The sequence below is a fragment of the Colias philodice genome, chromosome 28 (genome assembly GCF_061535455.1).
Source record: "Colias philodice isolate Cphi_HAF_F1 chromosome 28, ilColPhil1 Martin Lab GWU primary, whole genome shotgun sequence".
Lineage (NCBI taxonomy): Eukaryota > Metazoa > Arthropoda > Insecta > Lepidoptera > Pieridae > Colias > Colias philodice.
The window spans coordinates 5334434-5354442 of record NC_143113.1 but is presented as its reverse complement, the minus strand read 5'-3'; the positions used below and the strand labels follow the sequence as shown (position 1 = coordinate 5354442).

At 34.8% G+C, this 20009-nt stretch overlaps 1 protein-coding gene and 1 long non-coding RNA gene across 2 annotated transcripts in view; one reads left to right on the top strand and one right to left on the bottom strand.

Annotated features, from left to right (window-relative positions):
- Window positions 1–20009, bottom strand: part of LOC149476383 (uncharacterized) — a 145841-nt gene that overhangs the window by 79983 nt on the left and 45849 nt on the right. The gene's annotated exons all lie outside the window — the stretch shown is intronic.
- Dgk (diacyl glycerol kinase 1) overlaps window positions 2711–20009 on the top strand; it is a 78838-nt gene continuing 61539 nt past the window's right edge. The window contains exon 1 of the mRNA XM_089712166.1: window positions 2711–2858. The gene's annotated coding sequence lies outside the window, so the exon portion shown is untranslated. The remainder of the gene's footprint in view (window positions 2859–20009) is intronic.

The window sequence follows — 20009 nt, the reverse complement described above, 5'->3', positions numbered from 1 at the left end:
TCATTGACGTTCTTATTCGTAGTTGGATTGCATATTCGTAACAGATTATCACTATGTACATAGTATAAAACAAAGTCACTTTTTGCTGTCTGTCTGTCTCTATGTAGGTATGCGTATGATCTTTAAAACAATACAATTAATATTGATGAATTTAAAATAGAATGGCTTCCAAGAAGTTTTTACTACATAGTTTGGACTAGGGATGTAACGATACATGATTTTGCCGATACGATACCGATATTTGTAGTAATGTATCGGCGATACCGAAACCGATACCGATATCGATGGCTTGGTAGAAAAATAAATAGTGAATTATGCTATTATGTTAATCGTATTCTTTTAAATAAAAATGCCAAATCAAAATCAACAAAACCATTTATTTTAGTATTATTATTTTACAAAGTCAGTTAAACTTTAAGTAATACACATACAATCAGTACCCTAATAACCTAATACCCTAATAACCTAATAAAAGTTTACTATTGGTAGAGTTTTTTCAGAAAACAAAGTGCGCACGCGCGGGCGGCCTCCCGCATCGTTCATTGGGCAATGGGCGCGGTTTTTTGAATTGTTTGATATCGGTATCGGTTGTTTTATTATCGGCGATACCGATATATCGGCTTGCCGATTATATCGGCCGATATATCGGTATCGATATCGTTACATCCCTAGTTTGGACGAAGCGGGCGAAGCCGTAAGCAGAAAGCTAGTACATAATAGATACCTAGTAGGTAGTAGAATTTACTTTGACACAATCAACAAAGTATCATCTTAACTTGTTGACCTGTTCTTATCATTATCATTACATAGTATAAAACAAAGTCGCTTTCTCTGTCCCTATGTCCCTTTGTATGCTTAAATCTTTTAAACTACGCAACGGATATTGATGCGGTTTTTTTAAATAGATAGAGTGATTCAAGAGGAAGGTTTTAGTATATAATTTATTAGGTTTTAGACAAAGTGGGCGAAGCCGCGGGCGGTAAGCTAGTCACTTTTAAATTCCTTAGATTCATAAAGCACAAATTTAGTAAAATATTTGTGAGATAAGACAAAATGGCTGAGAAATGTAATGTGTAAATATTTTTTTAGGAATATAAATGTACGAGTACAATTTCTTTGTTCTTAGTTACGTTATATTTAAACAAGTCGATTAAAATAATAAGTAGCTTATGTTATATTAGTGCAGTTTTGATTTTATGATTATTATATACTTAGGGCTGATTTTTAGGGTTCCGTAGCCAAAATGGCAAAAACGGAACCCTTATAGTTTCGTCATGTCCGTCTGTCCGTCTGTCCGTCTGTCCGTCTGTCACAGCCGATTTACTCGGAAACTATAAGTACTACAGTGATGAAATTTGATGGGAATATGTGTTGTATGAACCGCTACAAAAATATGACACTAAATAGTAAAAAAAAGAATTGGGGGTGGGGCCCCCCATACATGTAACTGAGGGATGAAATTTTTTTTTTCGATGTACATACCCGTGTGGGGTATCAATGGAAAGGTCTTTTAAAATGATATAAAGTTTTCTAAAAAACATTTTTCTTAAAGTGAACGGTTTTTGAGATATCAGCTCTCAAAGTCGTAAAAAGTATGTCCCCCCCCCTCTATTTTTATAACTACGGGGTATAAAATTCTAAAAAAAATAGAGGTGATGCATGCTAATTAACTCTTTCAACGATTTTTGGTTTGATCAAAGTATCTCTTATAGTTTTTGAGATAGGTTGATTTAACTGTAATTTATTATATTTGCTGCTACGGAACCCTTTGTGCGCGAGCCCGACTCGCACTTGGCCGGTTTTTCAATTCTTGGTTAAGGGCTGATTTTTCAATCCTTGTTTAAAACTTATTCGTCGTCGTAAAAATGTATAAAACTACCATTTTAAAAACGTATTCTAACTGCCCGTATTTGACAGTTTACGTGACATTTTAATATTATCGTGTAGGTAGGTAATACTTTATTGGACGGGACGGATAAGTTTTATCCAAGCATTGAAAAATCGGCCCATCGTTAGAGTAGTTTTTGTTTGAATTTGTATCAAATTAAATATGTTTAAGTAGGTATATTTAATTTATGCTTTGTTTAAACAATGGAAAAAAATGTAATATTACCTTGGTCAGATTCCACTCACCTTACATTTTCATAGAAAACCAAAAGAAGATGCGACATCAGGCGACATCACAAGTTTGAAACAATTTTTTTTATAAAGATCACGCAAAGCCGCGGGATTTCGCTTGTGTATCATAATAATGTAGCCAATAACGCACTGAATGCCACCTTATCAAAATAAACCGCAATTAAACTGATATTACACTATATTTACGTTTGCACTGACAATATGGCAGTTCCCGCCAAAATTAGCGTCCAAAACAAAACGTCATGCTGAAAAATATGCGTTCCATTTCACTTAATGGCAGCGTAATTTGATATTTTTTTATTTTTTTTTCGGTTGCAAGTGGCCAGGATAACGAATCGAGCGAGACGGGACGCTCCTGCAGGAACATGTGCGAGTGAGACAGCAACACCGTGTACTTTCTCTTATAGATTTGTTGAAACGATAGGGTCCGTTCAGCTTCAGCTTTCAGCTTTCAGTAACATTCCGGCTTCGGGAGGGAGAGCACGTCTCTCGCTCCTCGTCCCCGTAAAATTTCCGTGTATACCCCATGTGATGTTTTTCGCTCGTTAGGTTCGACGGGAGTGACTTACTGTGGACGTAAAAATAACAAAATCGTTGTGTTTAAATTGAGATCGTGTTTTCGTAAAATAATTACATGGACTGTTTTGACATTTAAGTAATTAGTGTGCGAAGGAAGGATAGATGTGTGCGTTATTCGAAATTTGATTTTTTTTAATTCGGTGAGTTACGAATGTTGCTATTTAATATTTCTGTTTGTTTAATTATTATTCATATTTATTATTTGGTGCAAGTATTTAATACTGTAGCGCTTATAATATTAGTTTGAAGGTTAAGCGATAAGAAATAATAAACATACCTAGTTGTTGAAAACCTATTTATTTTATGAGTGTACGCACTTTATTGTTGCAAAAGAATTTATTTTCATCTTCTATTTGTTTTTTCGAGGTATTCTTTATTTGTTTTTATTATTAGAATATATAATTTGGTTACCGTATGTTTGGAAAAATATTGCTTTGTGCTAATTTTAATTTATATTCAGTATTCTTCAACAGGAAAATAATATGGTGTGACACATTTTTTTATTGATGTAAAGAAGCATCAAGCAACTTGTAGTATATTAGTGAGGGTACACACAAATAATGTCACCGATCGTATGTCAGTTTGTTGTGTCAAATAAAAGTGATTGCATCATCCTTGTGTTTTAATATAAATTGAGCCTCAAATACCATAATTGGCGACGAGGAAATAGTAATTCACACGTGAAAAAGTACAAAGAATACAGTGAAATATGTCTTTTGTTGGAAATGCATCATTTGGCAGCAATCTCACGTTCGACCACCGCGCGCAAGAATGGAGTATATTCATTAGTCGTTTTAAGCAGTATTGCACGGCTAACAGCATTGATGAAAATACAGACAAAGCCGGGGTGAAGCGCCGCGCGTTGTTGTTGACAGCGTTGGTAGAAGACACTTATCGCGTCGCTAAAGATTTAGTATTTCCTTCGGATTTAGAAAACATCGAGTACGCCACACTCGTACAGAAGTTAAACGATCATTTTATCTCGAAGAGAAGTACTTTTGCTGAAAGATATTTGTTTTATAAGGCTGAACAAAGACCGGGGGAAGATTTAACTGAATGGGCGGCGCGAGTACGACATTTAGCGCAACATTGTGGCTTCAAGGGCGAATTGGACACAGCACTACGTGATAGATTCGTATTGGGTCTAGTAAATGCCAAAGAAAAAGAAAAGTTATTCGCTGAGAATATCGATAATTTGTCTTTCAACAAGGCGTTGGAGATGGCATTAAGCGTGCAGTGTGCCCGCTTGGCATTGCAAAGTGCTGATTCGGCATCATCGGCGAGTTTGCAGCCGGGAGTTGAACGAGGTCCGGTTGGTGTGTTCGCCGTCCGTCCCGGCGCCCCCGGGAGGGCGGCCCGGGGCCCCAGCTTCAGTGAGAAAGTGTTATGTGTAGTGTGCGGTGGTAAAGGCCATTCAAAAGAGCAGTGTCGTTTTAAAAGTTATAGTTGTAATAAGTGCGGTAAACAAGGGCATTTACAACGAGTTTGTAACGTTAATGTTAAGCGTAATAATTATGTAGAAATGCACGGCGAGGACTCTGAAGTTGGTGAGTTATTTAATATTAAATGTTTAAATGGAGAACCTATGCGTCTTTCGGTGTTGTTGGATTCGTTAAAGTTTATTTGTGAAATCGACAGCGGTAGTGCAGTATCCGTTTTGCCATATCTTATTTATGAAAAATATTTTAAACGTAAACTGTTGTTACAACCGAGTAGTGTGGTGTTTAATTGTTATAACGGGACTAGAATTAACCCATTGGGTTATATTTGTATGAACGTTACCTATGATAATATCGTTAAACCGATTAATTTTTTTATTGTAAACACACACAAAAACCAACCGATACTTTTAGGCCGTGATTTTATTTCTATTTTTAGTTTGGAGTTTAGTTCGTGTAACTACAACAGTTTAGAATCAAACGAACTTGCAGATAAGATTTTAAATAAATATTCTGTACTTTTTAGTGATACCTTAGGTACGTTTAATAAATATAAAGTGACTTTAAAAATCAAACCAGGGAGTCAATTGAAATTTTTTAAACCTAGACCGGTGCCGATTCCATTGAAAACTAAAGTGGAGGCGGAATTAAATCGTTTACTTGATTTAGGTATTTTGGAAAAGGTTGATTACTCTGATTTTGCAACACCTATCGTTCCCGTTTTAAAACCCGACGGTAATATAAGAATTTGTGGGGATTTTTCAGTAACTTTAAACAAAGTGCTGTACATCGATAATTATCCGCTGCCTAGAATCGAAGATATTTTTTCTAAATTACACGGAGGGTTAGAATTTTCTAAGCTAGATCTTTCTAGGGCTTACAATCAATTATTATTAGATAATTCCAAAGAATTGACATGTATCAACACTCATTTGGGTCTCTTTCGATACAATAGACTGGTTTTTGGTTTATCGAACGCTCCGTGCATTTTTCAGCGTACTATGGATCAGTTATTGGTGGGTATTGAGGGAGTTTGCGTCTTTTTGGACGATATTTTGATAACGGGTCCTACAAAAGCATTGCATTTGCAGAGATTAGAGCTGGTTTTGAGTAGATTGCAGGATGCGGGTTTACGTGTAAAACGAGAGAAATGTAAATTATTTCAGACATCTATCGAATATCTCGGTTTCGTCATAGATAAAAACGGTCTACATAAATCAAAACAAAAAGTTGAAGCTATTTTAAACGCAAGTTGCCCAAAGAACGTTAGTGAGTTGAAATCTTTTCTAGGTATGGTAAATTATTATAGATGTTTCATACCAAACACATCGAGTGTTTTGGATCCGTTACATTTGTTACTAAAAAAAGATACAAAATGGTTTTGGGGCCGTGAACAGAATGAGGCGTTTTGTAGAATTAAACAAGAATTATCTTCGGATCGGGTGCTGGCTCACTTCGACCCCGAGCTGTGTACGATAGTGACGGCAGACGCGGGGCCGGCGGGGCTGGGCGCCGTGCTGGCACAGCGGCAGCCGGACGGCGCTGAGCGGGTAGTGGCGTATGCGTCGCGGTCGTTGTCGTCCGCGGAGCGTAATTATGCGCAGATTCAGAAAGAGGCATCTGCTATAGTTTTTGCAATAAAAAAATTCCATCATTATTTGTACGGTCGTACTGTTCCTTTCACCTTACGAACTGATCATAAGCCTTTGTTGTCGATATTTGCATCAAAAAAGGGTATTCCCGAACTCGCTGCGAACCGTTTGCAGCGATATGCGTTGTTTTTATCGGCATACAATTTTAATATCGAATATATTAATAGCAATAACAATGTTGCAGATTTTTTGTCTCGATCGGTTCTAGAAATTCCGTCTGAATCTGAATGTGATTTAAATACATCCGACTCATGTTCATACGTTAATTTTATTGCGAATTTATTTTTAAAACCTATATCTTTTAACGAAATTAAGAGCGCCACTGAAAATGATAATATTTTCATTAAAATTATAAATTTCATTAAGCACGGTTGGCCTAAAAAGCTTGCGGATGTAGATTTAAAACCGTATTTTATGTGTAGAAATGAACTTTCATATGAAGATGGTTGCATTATGCGCGGCCATAAGATTGTAATTCCTACCATTTTACGTGAACGATTATTGAATGAATTGCATAGTTCTCATTTTGGAATCGTTAAAACTAAGAATGAAGCGCGCACTCGTATGTGGTGGCCTAACATCGATAAACATATTGAGCAAAAAATTGGTTCATGTAGTATTTGCAATGTTTTTCGTAGCAGCCCCCCGCGCGCGCCCCTCGCCCATTGGTCCTATCCCGAGCGTCCTTGGGAGCGCATTCATTTAGATATGTTTTCGTTGAACAATAAAAATTTTTTAGTAGCAGTTGATGCATATTCTAAATGGGTAGAATGTTTTATTATGTCAACGACAGATAGTGAAGCGGTGGTATTGAGAGTCAGTGAAATGTTTAGTAGATTTGGTTTAGTTAAAGTTATAGTGACGGATAATGGAACTAATTTTTGTTCAGCTTATTTTGAAAATTTTTGTCAACGCAATGGAGTAAAACATGTAACCATTGCACCGTACCACCCAGCGTCTAACGGTCAGGCCGAAAATACTGTGAAAACATTTAAACGCAGCATTCAGGTGATTTTAAACGAAGGCAGCTCCAAAATGTTGGTTGATAAATTATACGAATATTTATTTAATTATAGAAATTCGGCTCACTGCACTACCGGTGTCTCTCCCGCAGAGTTGATGTTTGGCCGTAAGTTACGTTGCCGTTTAGATTTACTTTGTGAACGTAGTACGGTGGCTGGTGGCACTTCACCAACCTCAGAGTCTTTGTCAAGTGTAATTAAGGATAATGTTCATGCTAAACAGATTTCACAAAGTAACGCCTATGGGGGTCATCGTAAAATTATATTTAAAACCGGAGATGAAGTTTTGTTTAAACACTATTATAAAAATGGAACCAAACATACTTATAAATTTGGTATAATTAAGAAAAACATTGGCTCAAGGATGTATTTGGTTTATGTACCAGAACAAAATGTCTACGTTCGCAAACATATAGACCAAATTTTGATTTATAAGGGTTCTAAAAAATACAATGAACATGTTTCTGATGATGTGAGTTGCTTCGGGGACTACACTTCTAATGAGGTGACTGAATCTTCAGTTCCTGGGGAACATGTTACGGAACAAGATCCACCGCAATTGCAGGGGGTTCCTCATGATTCAAACGTCTTGTCATCGCCAGCTCCTCAACAAGAACAGGTAGAGGAGGAGAGGAGTGAGTCGGTACCAGTTGGCTCAGATTCTGAAGGAAGCTCTGTCACTACTAGCGTGAGTTCTCCTTCCGCCCCTATAGACCCCCGGAGTGACGATCAGTTGACACCTCGTAGATATCCTTTGCGTATACGTAAAAAACGTAAATTTTTGTAATACCTAGTCATTAAGTTGTAACTAAAGGTGGAGGGATTGTAGTATATTAGTGAGGGTACACACAAATAATGTCACCGATCGTATGTCAGTTTGTTGTGTCAAATAAAAGTGATTGCATCATCCTTGTGTTTTAATATAAATTGAGCCTCAAATACCATAGCGAAATTATAGATTAAATTATAATATTGAACAATAACAATAAAGGTACTTAAACTGAAATATACTTAATCTACAATCAAACTCTTCAGCTTTATTATAATATTAGCAGGTATGTATTATTTTTGTCTAGTTATTGTCGGTATGTAGGTTATTGCGCATACGCCCTAACCTCTGTGCAAAAAGGCTTAGTTGGTAGCTGTATCTCCCTATCCTTCTACTTGTTGGAAATTACCTTCCTCATTTTGTGCTTCCAAGATACATTTTATTATATTTATCTTTAACCTTGGCTTTAATCTTTGAGGCACCCTTTTAAAATCGTCAACCAATGACAACATAAATTGTCGATCACAATCTTCTTCATCAGTCTTTCGTTGCAACGTAGATTTTAAAACGTTCAAAAGTTCACTACCAATTTTATTTGTTGGGTCACTGTTTTTGGTTTTCTTTGGTTTCGGTGGAATTGTGTAACCATGTTGCTCTTCAACTGGGTCATTGTTTTCTTGTTTTACCGTACTGTTGTGCGTTTTATTCATTGATACTACTGGTAAGAGAAACAAGAGTTGATCGTAATATTTGTATTTTTTATGCGTAGCAGCTGATCCGCTTTTGGTAGTAGCTAATTCCCGCTGTTCTTTAACAAAAGCATCACGAAGCGTTCTCCACCTTTTTTGAAGTAATATTCCTAAAACAAAAAAAAAAAGCTCTTATAGGTATTTCAGATACTTCGCAAGCGGTTGCTCGTTTTCTGAGCTTCATTTCAGCCACAGAATAGGATTATCAACCATCAGAAAAATCGTGGAAGAAGTTTGCACAGCCATTTGGGACTTCATGAGAGCAGAATGTTTTCCTGAGCTCACGATTGATGGTTAAGCATAGCTGAAGGTTTCCAACAACGGGCAAATTTTCCTCATGTGATTGGAGCTATTGATGGAAAACATGTATATTTATTAATAAATAAATAAATAAACATGTCAGAGTTTACAAACCATCCTTAACAGGATCATTGTATTACAATTACAAACATTTTTTTTCAATATTGTTATTAGCCATTTGTGATTCTAATTATAAATTCATTTTCATCGATGTTGGTGCGTATGGTAAATGTAGCGATAGTACTGTTTTTCAGAATTCAATATTTTACAAAAACTTAGGGAATTTAATCTTAATATAACTACCAAAAGAATCGAATATTCCGGGCGTTCCCAATGATCTGCCATATTTTTTCATAGGCGATGAAGCTTTTAGCATTTCTGAACACATATTAAGGCCATATCCGAGGACGAACTTGAATTTTACTAAAATAATATTTAACTATCGTTTGAGCCGAGCGCATATAATGTGCATTTGGAATTTTAACTCACAAATGGCGAATATTTCAACGACCATTAGATATTAACGTAAATTTAGCAATAAAAATTATCAAAGCGTGCTGTTTGCTCCACAATTTCGTAAGAGAAAGGTATGGTGTTAATTTCAACGAAATAGTATTCAATGGTGATACAGAGGGTATGTGCGAAATTCCGAGGGCTAGAGTTCTATCAGATCTGTGTATCAGATACACGCGGAAATGTCGCAACTTCGCAAGGAATAATTTAGCTGATTTTTTTGTTAATATTGACCCTTTGCCGTGGCAAAACAAATATGCTTAAACTAGCTGCAGCGTTCATAATTGTAATTTACCTATCATTAACTTGTAGTAAATAAAAAAATTAAAATAAATGAATAAATGAATAAATATTTCGGGACAATTTTCACACACGGCACGATCTGATCCCATACTATACTTAAGCTTTCGCTTGTGTTATGGAAACGAGATGGCTGTTAAACATACATATATAATTTTAAATAAATACTTATAGATAATTAACACCCAGACACAGAGCAAACATCTATGTTCATCACACAAATATTTGCCCCGGGTGGGGATCGAACCCACGACCTCTGGCTTTGAAGTTTGAAGGCAGGGCCACTACCAACCAAGCCAACCGGCCAGTAAAACAACTTACCGTTCTTTTTTTTTTCTTCAACCGATGCATTATTATCAGTAAACATATTTGTTACTTCCTCCCATTGTTTCACCTTCTGCACTCTGTCACTGTATTCATCACATTTCGTATTCCAGATAGCTGGGTGGTTTTCGATTTCGAATATAAATCGATCGATATCGAGATCCATTTTCAAACACATACGTCACGCGCATTCAAAATCACGCGCGGCACTGCGGGATTCGGTGTGCGGTGTGCCGTGTGCGGTGTGCCATACCTTGCGTCTCGCCCCGCACCTACGCGCGGGTGTGCATGTTTCTCCGCGTGTATGCGCGTGATCCGCATGAACGCGCGTGGTTGCTTTTTTACACGCTTTATATTAGCTTCACCTGTTTGTTTGTTTGTTTGTAACCGACTTGTTTGGGCGCGATTTTGACCCACTTTAAACGGCCAGATTTCGTTCAAACTTTGTAGATTAATTGAGGACCGATGACAATACGTACACTAATTTGATAAAATTTTCTATTTTTTAGTTCGGTTTTCTATAAAAAGCGTGTTTTTCTAGTTTTATTAAACTATTATTATTAGTGTGTTGGACTGTGCGTGTTTTCTATACAAACGGAGATACTTACAAGATGCTTACAAGTAACGTTAAACACGCAGTCACGCAACATGCAGCATGATGCGAGGCAGTGTGAAGATCGCATGTATATTTTTAAATGCATTGTGAAAATAATACATACAGTTTGTGTCTGTCTTGTGCAAAACGTTGAGACATTTGTTTTTAATTTTATAAGTATAGATAAAATAAATATCTAAATAAGAAAGGCAATTTTATAAATTGAAAAAATTGTGTAGTGAAACTGCGAATAAAAGAATCTACTTCATAAAATAATAAAATAGCGTGTCACGGTTTAGAAGTGAAACTTTTTGGCAGGATTCAAAGATACGAAAATCGCCACTTTACTCCATGATGTGACGGTATTGCTATGATGCGACCTTGAAATTTAAAAATCGTAAATTTTGAAGTTTCAAAATTAACGATTTTCAACATTATTTTACCAGCAGAAAGCTGTTTTCTAAATGACATGACGTTATATTTTATTTTTGTTCCGGGCGGAACCGGGGCGTGTACATATAAACGGTATAGCCAATGTACAAAGTAATGACTTAGTTGCAAAGTGGTATATTGCAAAATATTTACTCTGTAAACACACGGGCTATAAATAGGAACGGGGACGATGCGTGAATTTTTTAACCCTATATTTTTAGAATAGAACCTTTTGATTGTAATGTCGTCTTTCCACTGTTTTGCACATTACGATTTCCCGTCAGTACACTGTGATACAATGTATGTATGTATGTACGAGATGTATATGTATAGATTTCTCATAGATTTGATGATGATGCGATGATATTTAATTAGGGTAATCCTGAAAAAATATGTACTTATTATTGATATTAATATGTTATTTGAATATGCGTTGAACAATGCTTTAATAGATTTTCTTCAACCACTGCTAATAAAACGGTCAATTATTTCGTCAGTCCACACTCCACTGCCGCGTCTTTCCAAACTATACAAGGCCAGTACGCAACGGTGTGAAACTAATCACGTATAGTTTGGAAATATAACTTTTTTACAAAGTTCTTCCAATCTATACAACAGCAGTACGCAAATACTCGCGTATACTTTGTAGTGAAGTAAGTAAGAATAGCTCTCCAAAATATACAGCGCCAGTACGCATGCGGATTAATCGTGTATGTTTCGGAGTAAGCTCGGCGTCTTTCCATTGCTGGCGTTTATATTATTGTATTGCTGTTTTGAAATCTATTATTAAAGTGCATGTGAATTGTGTATATAATGTTGCGTATTGATCGTATATTTTTTGTATCGAGGATGCTTCATGCTTGTGTCTTCGTTCCCGACTATACTGCACGACTTACAATTGACAATAGTGCTAAAATGTAAGAATCTAGTAGTCCAGAAGAAGACGGTTGCGAGGCGACGGAGCCCCACGTAGCGGGGCTCCTATTTTTGTGTAGTTAAAAAAACACGAACCTAACCTATCCCATAGGTAACCCTTATACCTGTTACCTATTTATTTTTCTAAGCTTACCTAATAATATTTTTATTCCATATTTTACTGAATCAATCAAGAAGAATAAAAGTAGATAGATAAAATAAAGTAGATAGCTGTACAAGTCTTTGATTGCCTATATATTTATTATTTCGCTCAAGCGTAAGTGGTGTAGTAGCTATATTTAGTTATACATATTTTGCGTACTGATCGTGTATAGTTTGGAAAGAAGAAGCAAGCATCCTCTTTACAAAGTATACACGATCAGTACGCAAAATTCGTGTATATTTTGTAATAACAAACTTAAAAACAGCATTACAAAGTATACACGAGCAGTTTCCTATGGTTGCGTTCTGGCTATGTATAGTTTGGAAATACGCTCCACTGCCACATAAAACTCGTATAAAAATATATCTTTATGTAATCATAGAACCTAAAACCTTTAGATTTCAATACAATTTATTTAATACTTTTTCAATAAATTGTAAAATATTTCTTCATTCCGCCGGAAAATTCTGAACAAAATATCCTGTGCATTGAACCCGGTAAGTCATAATGCACCGTCGTTAATCACTCTAACAAAAGTGGTCAGACATTCCATCAGTCCCCTGCCAAATGATCCGTCAGTCCTCATTAGCATTCACTGCGCGTTATCAATACGTTTGACTTGCTAAATTCAATTACTGGAACGGAAAATATAAATTAGAAGATTAAAAGTACAGTGTGACGCGTTAGAATCGAGATGTGGCCGTTGGTTCGATTTTTGTGAGATAATGAGGTTTCGGTTTGATGTTTCATTGATGTTTCAAAAATTGTTGTTTCTGTACGCATGTAGGTATATTGTGTTTTCATATACGTTTGTTTCTATATGTCTGCAATCTACGAAACCTCTTGAAAATTGATATACGGCTAATAAAAGCGAAATAAACTTAATAAATTGAAAATTCATTGTCATTTTGAAAATATGTACATAATCGAAGCCGTGGGCATTTCCTAAATGTATAAATTTCATGAAGATTTTCATGATCGGACTTCTACTCCTTCCCTTTAATATCACCTATAAAATAAAAGTAATTGGTAAGCTAGTCAAGTTAGTATACCTCTACATAGTTTATCAGTCCCCTGCCAAAATGCGTCACTCTCGTATACAATTAGATGACACAACACAGTTCATCAAGATGCCCCTGTAATTACTAGATTTATTTGAATGCTGGATCTAGATATTATTTAAGCTAGGCTATATATACATATTATAAAACAAAGTCGCTGTCTGTCTGTCCCTGAATTTTGAAGCGGTTTTTTAAAATATATGTATATAGAGTGATTCAAGAAACAAAACGGACGTAGCAGTCGGAAAGCGGAAAACTCGAGAATGGCTTGACCAATTCGGCTAGATTTTTCATTTTTAACATTTTTATTTAGGCACAAGGAAGGTTCATATGGAGATAAAAGTTAAACTTAAAGAAGTTTAGTTACGGCATAAATTAAAATTTGGAACCCCTTAAGCAAGTATGTTGATGAATAAATACGGTACAGGTAATAAATTAATAATATACGAATTACGGTATTTTTTACCGCTCTATTGCACGCTTAGATTGCACGCCTCATAAGCGAAGCGTTGAGGTGGGTACTACTGTCACTTCGCGCAAAACATCTGATTTTTCAAACTTAAAATGTCTTTATGTATCATACATTGCACTTGTAAGATAATACATACACACACATATTAAGAAAAAACACTATTTTTAACGTTCATGATATTTTTGATGTCATTTTTGTTATTTAAACTAGTTAAAAAACAGTTTAAAAAAGTTCTGTCTTGGACGTCCGTGTGTCTGTATGTGCGGATCCTTTTTCTTGTTAACACGATAGCGACCGAAATACTTTACTAATCGAGTCTTTTTTTTTCTCTTACGCTTGAGTATGCTCAGGAATAGAACCCTTTCATTTTTCAGGGTCTGATTCGATGTGGTTTAATTGTTATTAAATAAACAAAAATAATAATTAATAAATATTTATTAAAAAAAAATTATGAGGCGTGCACTTTTGGATTTTCCAAATTATTTATTTATTTATTCACACAGGCCTGTAGACAGACATTAATTATTATAACATTATGAATATAAGCAGATTTTCTAAACGCTTTTTCCTTGTAGTTACAATAATAGATTTATTTATAACTTAGCATTGACAAAGACACCGTTTGTTGAGCAAGTACGAAAACAACAGGAATGTTATTGTATGTTGTGTATTTGTTACTTCAAAACGGATGAACAGATTTGGATGAATTGGTTAGTTTCAAGTATGGACAGATAATATCATTCTATACTAGTTTCAAGTTATTGAATAATTTAAGCATCAGCTGAATAATTGCTATACTTTCTTTCTTTATTGTAGAGTACTAGCTTTCCGCCCGCGGCTTCGCCCACGTTTTCAAAGAAAAACCCGCATAGTTCCCGTTCCCGTGGGATTCACACACACACATCCTCACAAACTTTCGCATTTATAATATAAGTACATATGATTCTTTATGTCAATACAGTCGAACAAAACCAGGTGAAATAGCTTGTTAAACTATAACCCCTCTACTTCCTATAATCTATCACGTCCCTAAAACTGGTTAATAAAAGCTCAGCTATTTATAGTATACGATGTTCAGACAATTTAAAATACATTTGGATATTTTCGTAACTAACATCTGTTTATGAATCAGACGGTCAGTTTTTCTGTTTGTTACATTTTTTATGTATATGTGTAACGCAGTTTATCAGTATAATGATCTAAGTAATAAACAATGAACCTATAAGTCATAAGATCATGTAATATGTTAGCTAAAATAAGCAGTTAGCTAATAATAGGTATAGCTTTTCACAGCTGAGCATTTTTCAAAATCAGTTCAGCATTTTTTGTGTTCCGTGTAAACAAACATACTAATCTTCATTACGATTTACGACTATAATTACTCTAGATAAGCCTTTTCTAAACTTTCTTCTTTTCTAAACGTCTTCCTTAACTGGGAAAATTCCTTATTTTTGCCTTACACTTGGGAAAACTTAGCTTTAATTTGAATGACAAAACAGCTGAACAAATATCGATAACGTTTTTATATGTAGGTACATTCTTATACAATTTTCCTCCTATAAAATAACACAGTAAACTTCAACAAGCGAAAATAAATCATTCGCAAAGTCATAAAAACATAGGAATTTTTATTCTTTTATTCTTTGAGAAAATTTTATTTCTTTTTAATTACTTAATCAGAGTTACAATTGAGATTGCAATAAAACGTAACAATAAAACTCATTTTAACGAGCAAACTAGCGAATTATTACTAGTCAAGCAATTCTGTTTATTTACTAGCTAGTACTTGTGCTCTGACTTTGCTTGGATTTAGGTACAGCTACTAGTTATTATTCTGTGATATTACTAGCTTTCCGCCTGCGTTTTCAAAGAAAAACCCGCATAGTTCCCATTCCTGTGGGATTTCCGGGATAACACCTATCCTATGTGTTAATCCAAGTTACTCTCTATATCTGTGCTAAATTTCATTGTAATCGGTTCATTAGTATTTGCGTGAAAGGGTAAAAAACATACATACACCCTCCTCACAAACTTTCGCATTTATAATATTAGTAGGATAGGATAGGATATCGTGAAATGTACCAATAGAAAATGGTATTGAATTTAAACTTGTAAATTATATGAGTATTTGTTAAAAATATCGGTTTAAAACTTAATTTACTTAATGGGGACTTATGTATTAACCAAATGTGATAAGAGTATCTTGTTTGATACGAGATTTAAATAAATACCATCTAAACGGGTATATTCTTTTGGTAGTATTAATTTTTTGGCGGCAAACAGGCACATAGAAAGTTAGAAACACATAAATTTAAATTTATAACACACTAGAAGCTTATAAAAGCTTCAAAACAGACATCTATTGATACAATCCATACTAATATTATAAATGCGAAAGTAACTCTGTCTGTCTGTCTGTTACTCAATCACGCCTTAACTACTGAACCAATTTGCATGAAATTTGGTATAGAGATATTTTGATACTCGAGAAAGGACATAGGATAGGTTTTATCCCGGAAATCCTACGAGAACGGGTTTTTCCTTGAAAACGCGGGCGAAGCCGCCGCAAGAAGCTAGTGTAAAATAAAATTATTGAAAAAAATATATACTATAGCAGGGGTTCCCAATCTTTTTCAGCTCGCGGCGAAGTTCATGTTAAGTTTTTTATCACGGTGCCCTACCCACCCAACCTAGCTATTTGAAAAGGAAACAGTCGATATAGGTACCTACAATACAAAAATAGAAATTAGGTTAGGCAATCTTTTAGGTATGTCATTTTACGACGCTATGTTTCCTACCTATTCGAGCGCTCAAAAAAGGTACTCGCTAATATTATAAGCAGATCGACTCACGGCGCCCCTCTAGCTTTTTACGGCGAACCAGGGCGCCGCGGCGCACTGTTTGGGACCCCTGTACTATAGGTAAAAGTTTACCAAATATAATATAATAGTATACGGAACTCATCTTTCAATACCGCTCGCACTTGGCCCATTATCAAAGACAAAAAAATAATAATAACGAATCAAAATAGAAATAAAACCTTCTTTGAAATCTGCAAATGAAAAATCATTGACAATATTTTATACTTGTAGACGGCACGCGCACGCCCACTGTCTTCTGATGTTAGGGTTGTCAACTGCTAATTAAATATTAAATATTTTTTTATGGCACGAAAATAATCTATACCAATCTTGAAGAGTTTTTTTGTTTGAACGCGCTAATCTCAAGGACTTCTGGTGCGATTAGAAAAATTCTTTCGGTGTTGGATAGCCCATTTATCGAGTAAGGTTATAGGCTATATATCATCACGCTAAGACCAACAGAAGCTGAACCACGCGGGTGAAACCGTGGAGCGCAGGTAGTAATGATGTAAATTGTTTCCTTTTGATTGAACTGCATTTTATAGATTAGATTTTTTGAAGCATACAATTCACTTGTTCACTTTAATTGACTTTTGCTAGACCTGAAGTTGATTTCACGAAACCGGTCATAGTTTTTGTAATAAAAATTTAATTCAAAAGTAAATAAAATTGGTAGAAGACAATTGTGCATTCATTTAAACAATCTAATCAGTAGTAATGATAATTATAGTCGATTATTCTACAATATATGGAAAGGCTTCGAAATATCGAAGTGAAATACATATATAGAATCACATCTACGATTTGCCCCGGTAGTATCCTAAACTGTTACTTTAACTATGTGTATGTTTACAATTATTGATTATAAATAAATAAATAAATATTATAGGACATTATTACACAAATCGACCTAGTCCCACAGTAAGCTCAATTAAGGCTTGTGTTGTGGGTACTAGGCGACGATAAATATAATATTTAATAAATACATATATAGATAATAACACCCAGACCCAAGAACAAATAATTGAGTTCATCACACAAATATTTGCCCTGACCGGGGATCGAACCCGGGACCGTCGGCTCAGTAGGCAGTTACTTTACCACTGCGCCAACCGCGTCGTCAATGATAATGACACTTTCACGTAAATCAATAATTTTATTCGCCAATCAAGCAAGTTTTTGAAAATTATTCATCCCATTGTATAAGTACATATTTTTAATAATACCTACGAGTTTTTTTAAACATTAGTAGCAACTGGCAACCCTATAAAGTCTTGCTCTGGCAATATACTTTCTAATAAGCGATTTTTATAAATACGCCTCGTATTTTCTCCGAATACTTTCTTACACGTGTGCTTACAAAGCTTACAAATTACAAAGTACTGGACTATTTCTAAAATGCCTACTTTGTAAACCCTAGCAAAGATTTATTGTTGTTAAGGAAATAGTATTACTTTAAGATCTAGGTTAGCTATAACTCCTTACAAAAACATGTTTATTGTATAGATATGTATCTGTATACTAGGTGAAAGCCCCGGTTCCGCTCGGGTTACATTATTGAAGTGAAACTTCTTTATCGGGGTTGGAAAAAAATTTAGTGTAACGTTTTTTCGTTACGCGGGACATTTTTCCGTTACGCGCCATCTTTTTCTTATCCCTACCACGCCTGATTCGACGTATTTCTGTAAAGTTGCATATAGTAAATTATTTTTTGAAAAATAAGGTCATAAAAAGGTCATAAAGAAGTTTCACTTCTTACGTGTGTACTCTAGTACACGCATAAATTTTTTTTTAGGATTTTCGAATGATGTCATGTATGTCATGTCATTTTTCTATTAAAGAAAATACTTACCTATTTTTCGAATTCGGTCGAAGAAAAATCCAACAAACGAAAAATTATTAAAATCTGTTCAGCTGTTCTTGAGTCAAATAAGTAGGTATCAGGGACATTATCAGCTAGGTACAAGTTAAAATTGACTTTAAATACAATAAATCTAGTTGGCTGCGATATATTGTGCTTATATTTATTTGCCAATGTGTGCGTTCATTTGCGTATGTTAATGTGAATCATCCTACTAATATTATCAATGCAAAAGTTTGTATGTTTGTTTGTTACTCTTTCATGCAAAAACTGCTGAACCGATTTTTATGAAATTTGACAAACACATGGAGGGTAACTTAAATGAATACATAGGATAGTTTTATCCCGAAAATCCCACGGGAACGGGAACTATGTGTGTTTTCCTTTGAAATTTAATTTCATTCATGAATAATTTTTGTTCAATTAACATCTGTTTTCTTAATAAATTTATCTAATTTGTGAATATTTCTAAAGCAAATGTAGGTACTCAACGTTCGCCTTTTTGTGGTTGTATACTACCCTCCTTTAATTACAAAATAATAGCTGCATATTTCCAACTACCCTCAAAAATCGTTAAATAGCATAATTATTAAATCCAAAGCAATTGAATATACAATTATCAGTTCAACTGTTTCGCCCACGTCAATCTCAGGTATTTTGACAACCTGAATCTCTGATTAATACCACACATTAAACTTTGATGTGTGTGTTGGCGCTTATCCAAGTGTGAGATAGTAAATAGTATTTGATTATTCTTATAGTTATAAGTCACTAAATCTTTAGGTTGTGTCACTTTGGTTGGGGTTTGCAATAAATAAAAATTTAAACAGAAAAGAATGGAAGGTTTTTTTTAACAAAAAACTAAACCGCCTTCAATTTTGTTTATATGTTTTTAACGAGCTTAATAACAATACGTTAAACTGTAATTATTGTAATTATATTTATAGGCTCCGCTTTTGTTGGTCTTAGCGTGATGATATTATATAGCCTATAACCTTCCTCGATAAATGGGCTATCTAACACCGAAAGAATTTTTCAAATCGGACCAGTAGTTCCTGAGATAAGCGCGTTCAAACTAGGGATGTAACGATACATGATTTTGCCGATACGATACCGATACCGATATTTGTAGTAATGTATCGGCGATACCGATACCGATACCGATATCGATGGCTTGGTAGAAAAATAAATAGTGAATTATGCATGAAAAGTTACCAACATTTAACAGAGACAACTGTTAATCGTATTCTTTTAAATAAAAATGCCAAATCAAAAAACAACAAAACCATTTATTTTAGTATTATTATTTTACGAAGTCAGTTAAACTTTAATACACATACAATCAGTACCTAATAAAAGTTTACTATAATTGGTAGAGTTTTTTCAGAAAACAAAGTGCGCACGCGCGGGCGGCCTCCCGCATCGTTCATTGGGCGCGGATTTTTGAATTATTTGATATCAAAAAAATTGGTTGTTTGTAAAGTAGGTTTACGATCGAGATGTTTACGTGATAACATAATGCAGTGGCAGCGCTCGAGATGAAACGGGAGATCGGTCCGTCTCTCTCTCGTTATACCTGCGATCGCGCTCGTGAGGTTTTGGTGTGACACAAGTTTATGAACATGTCACCCGATTTAAATTTAATTTATAATTTTAAAAACGTTATCACGTTAAAAATTAAAAAAATTCAAAATTATTTATTTCTTTCCTTTACATAAACAAATTTGTGATTGGAACACTCCTAGTAAGCAAATAAAATGCTTGTGTCAGGAGGTTCCGCTCTTCCTTAACACTATTACAGAAACATAAATAAAACAATATGAATGAATACAATGCAAAAACATAAAAGAAAAGAAAGAATTT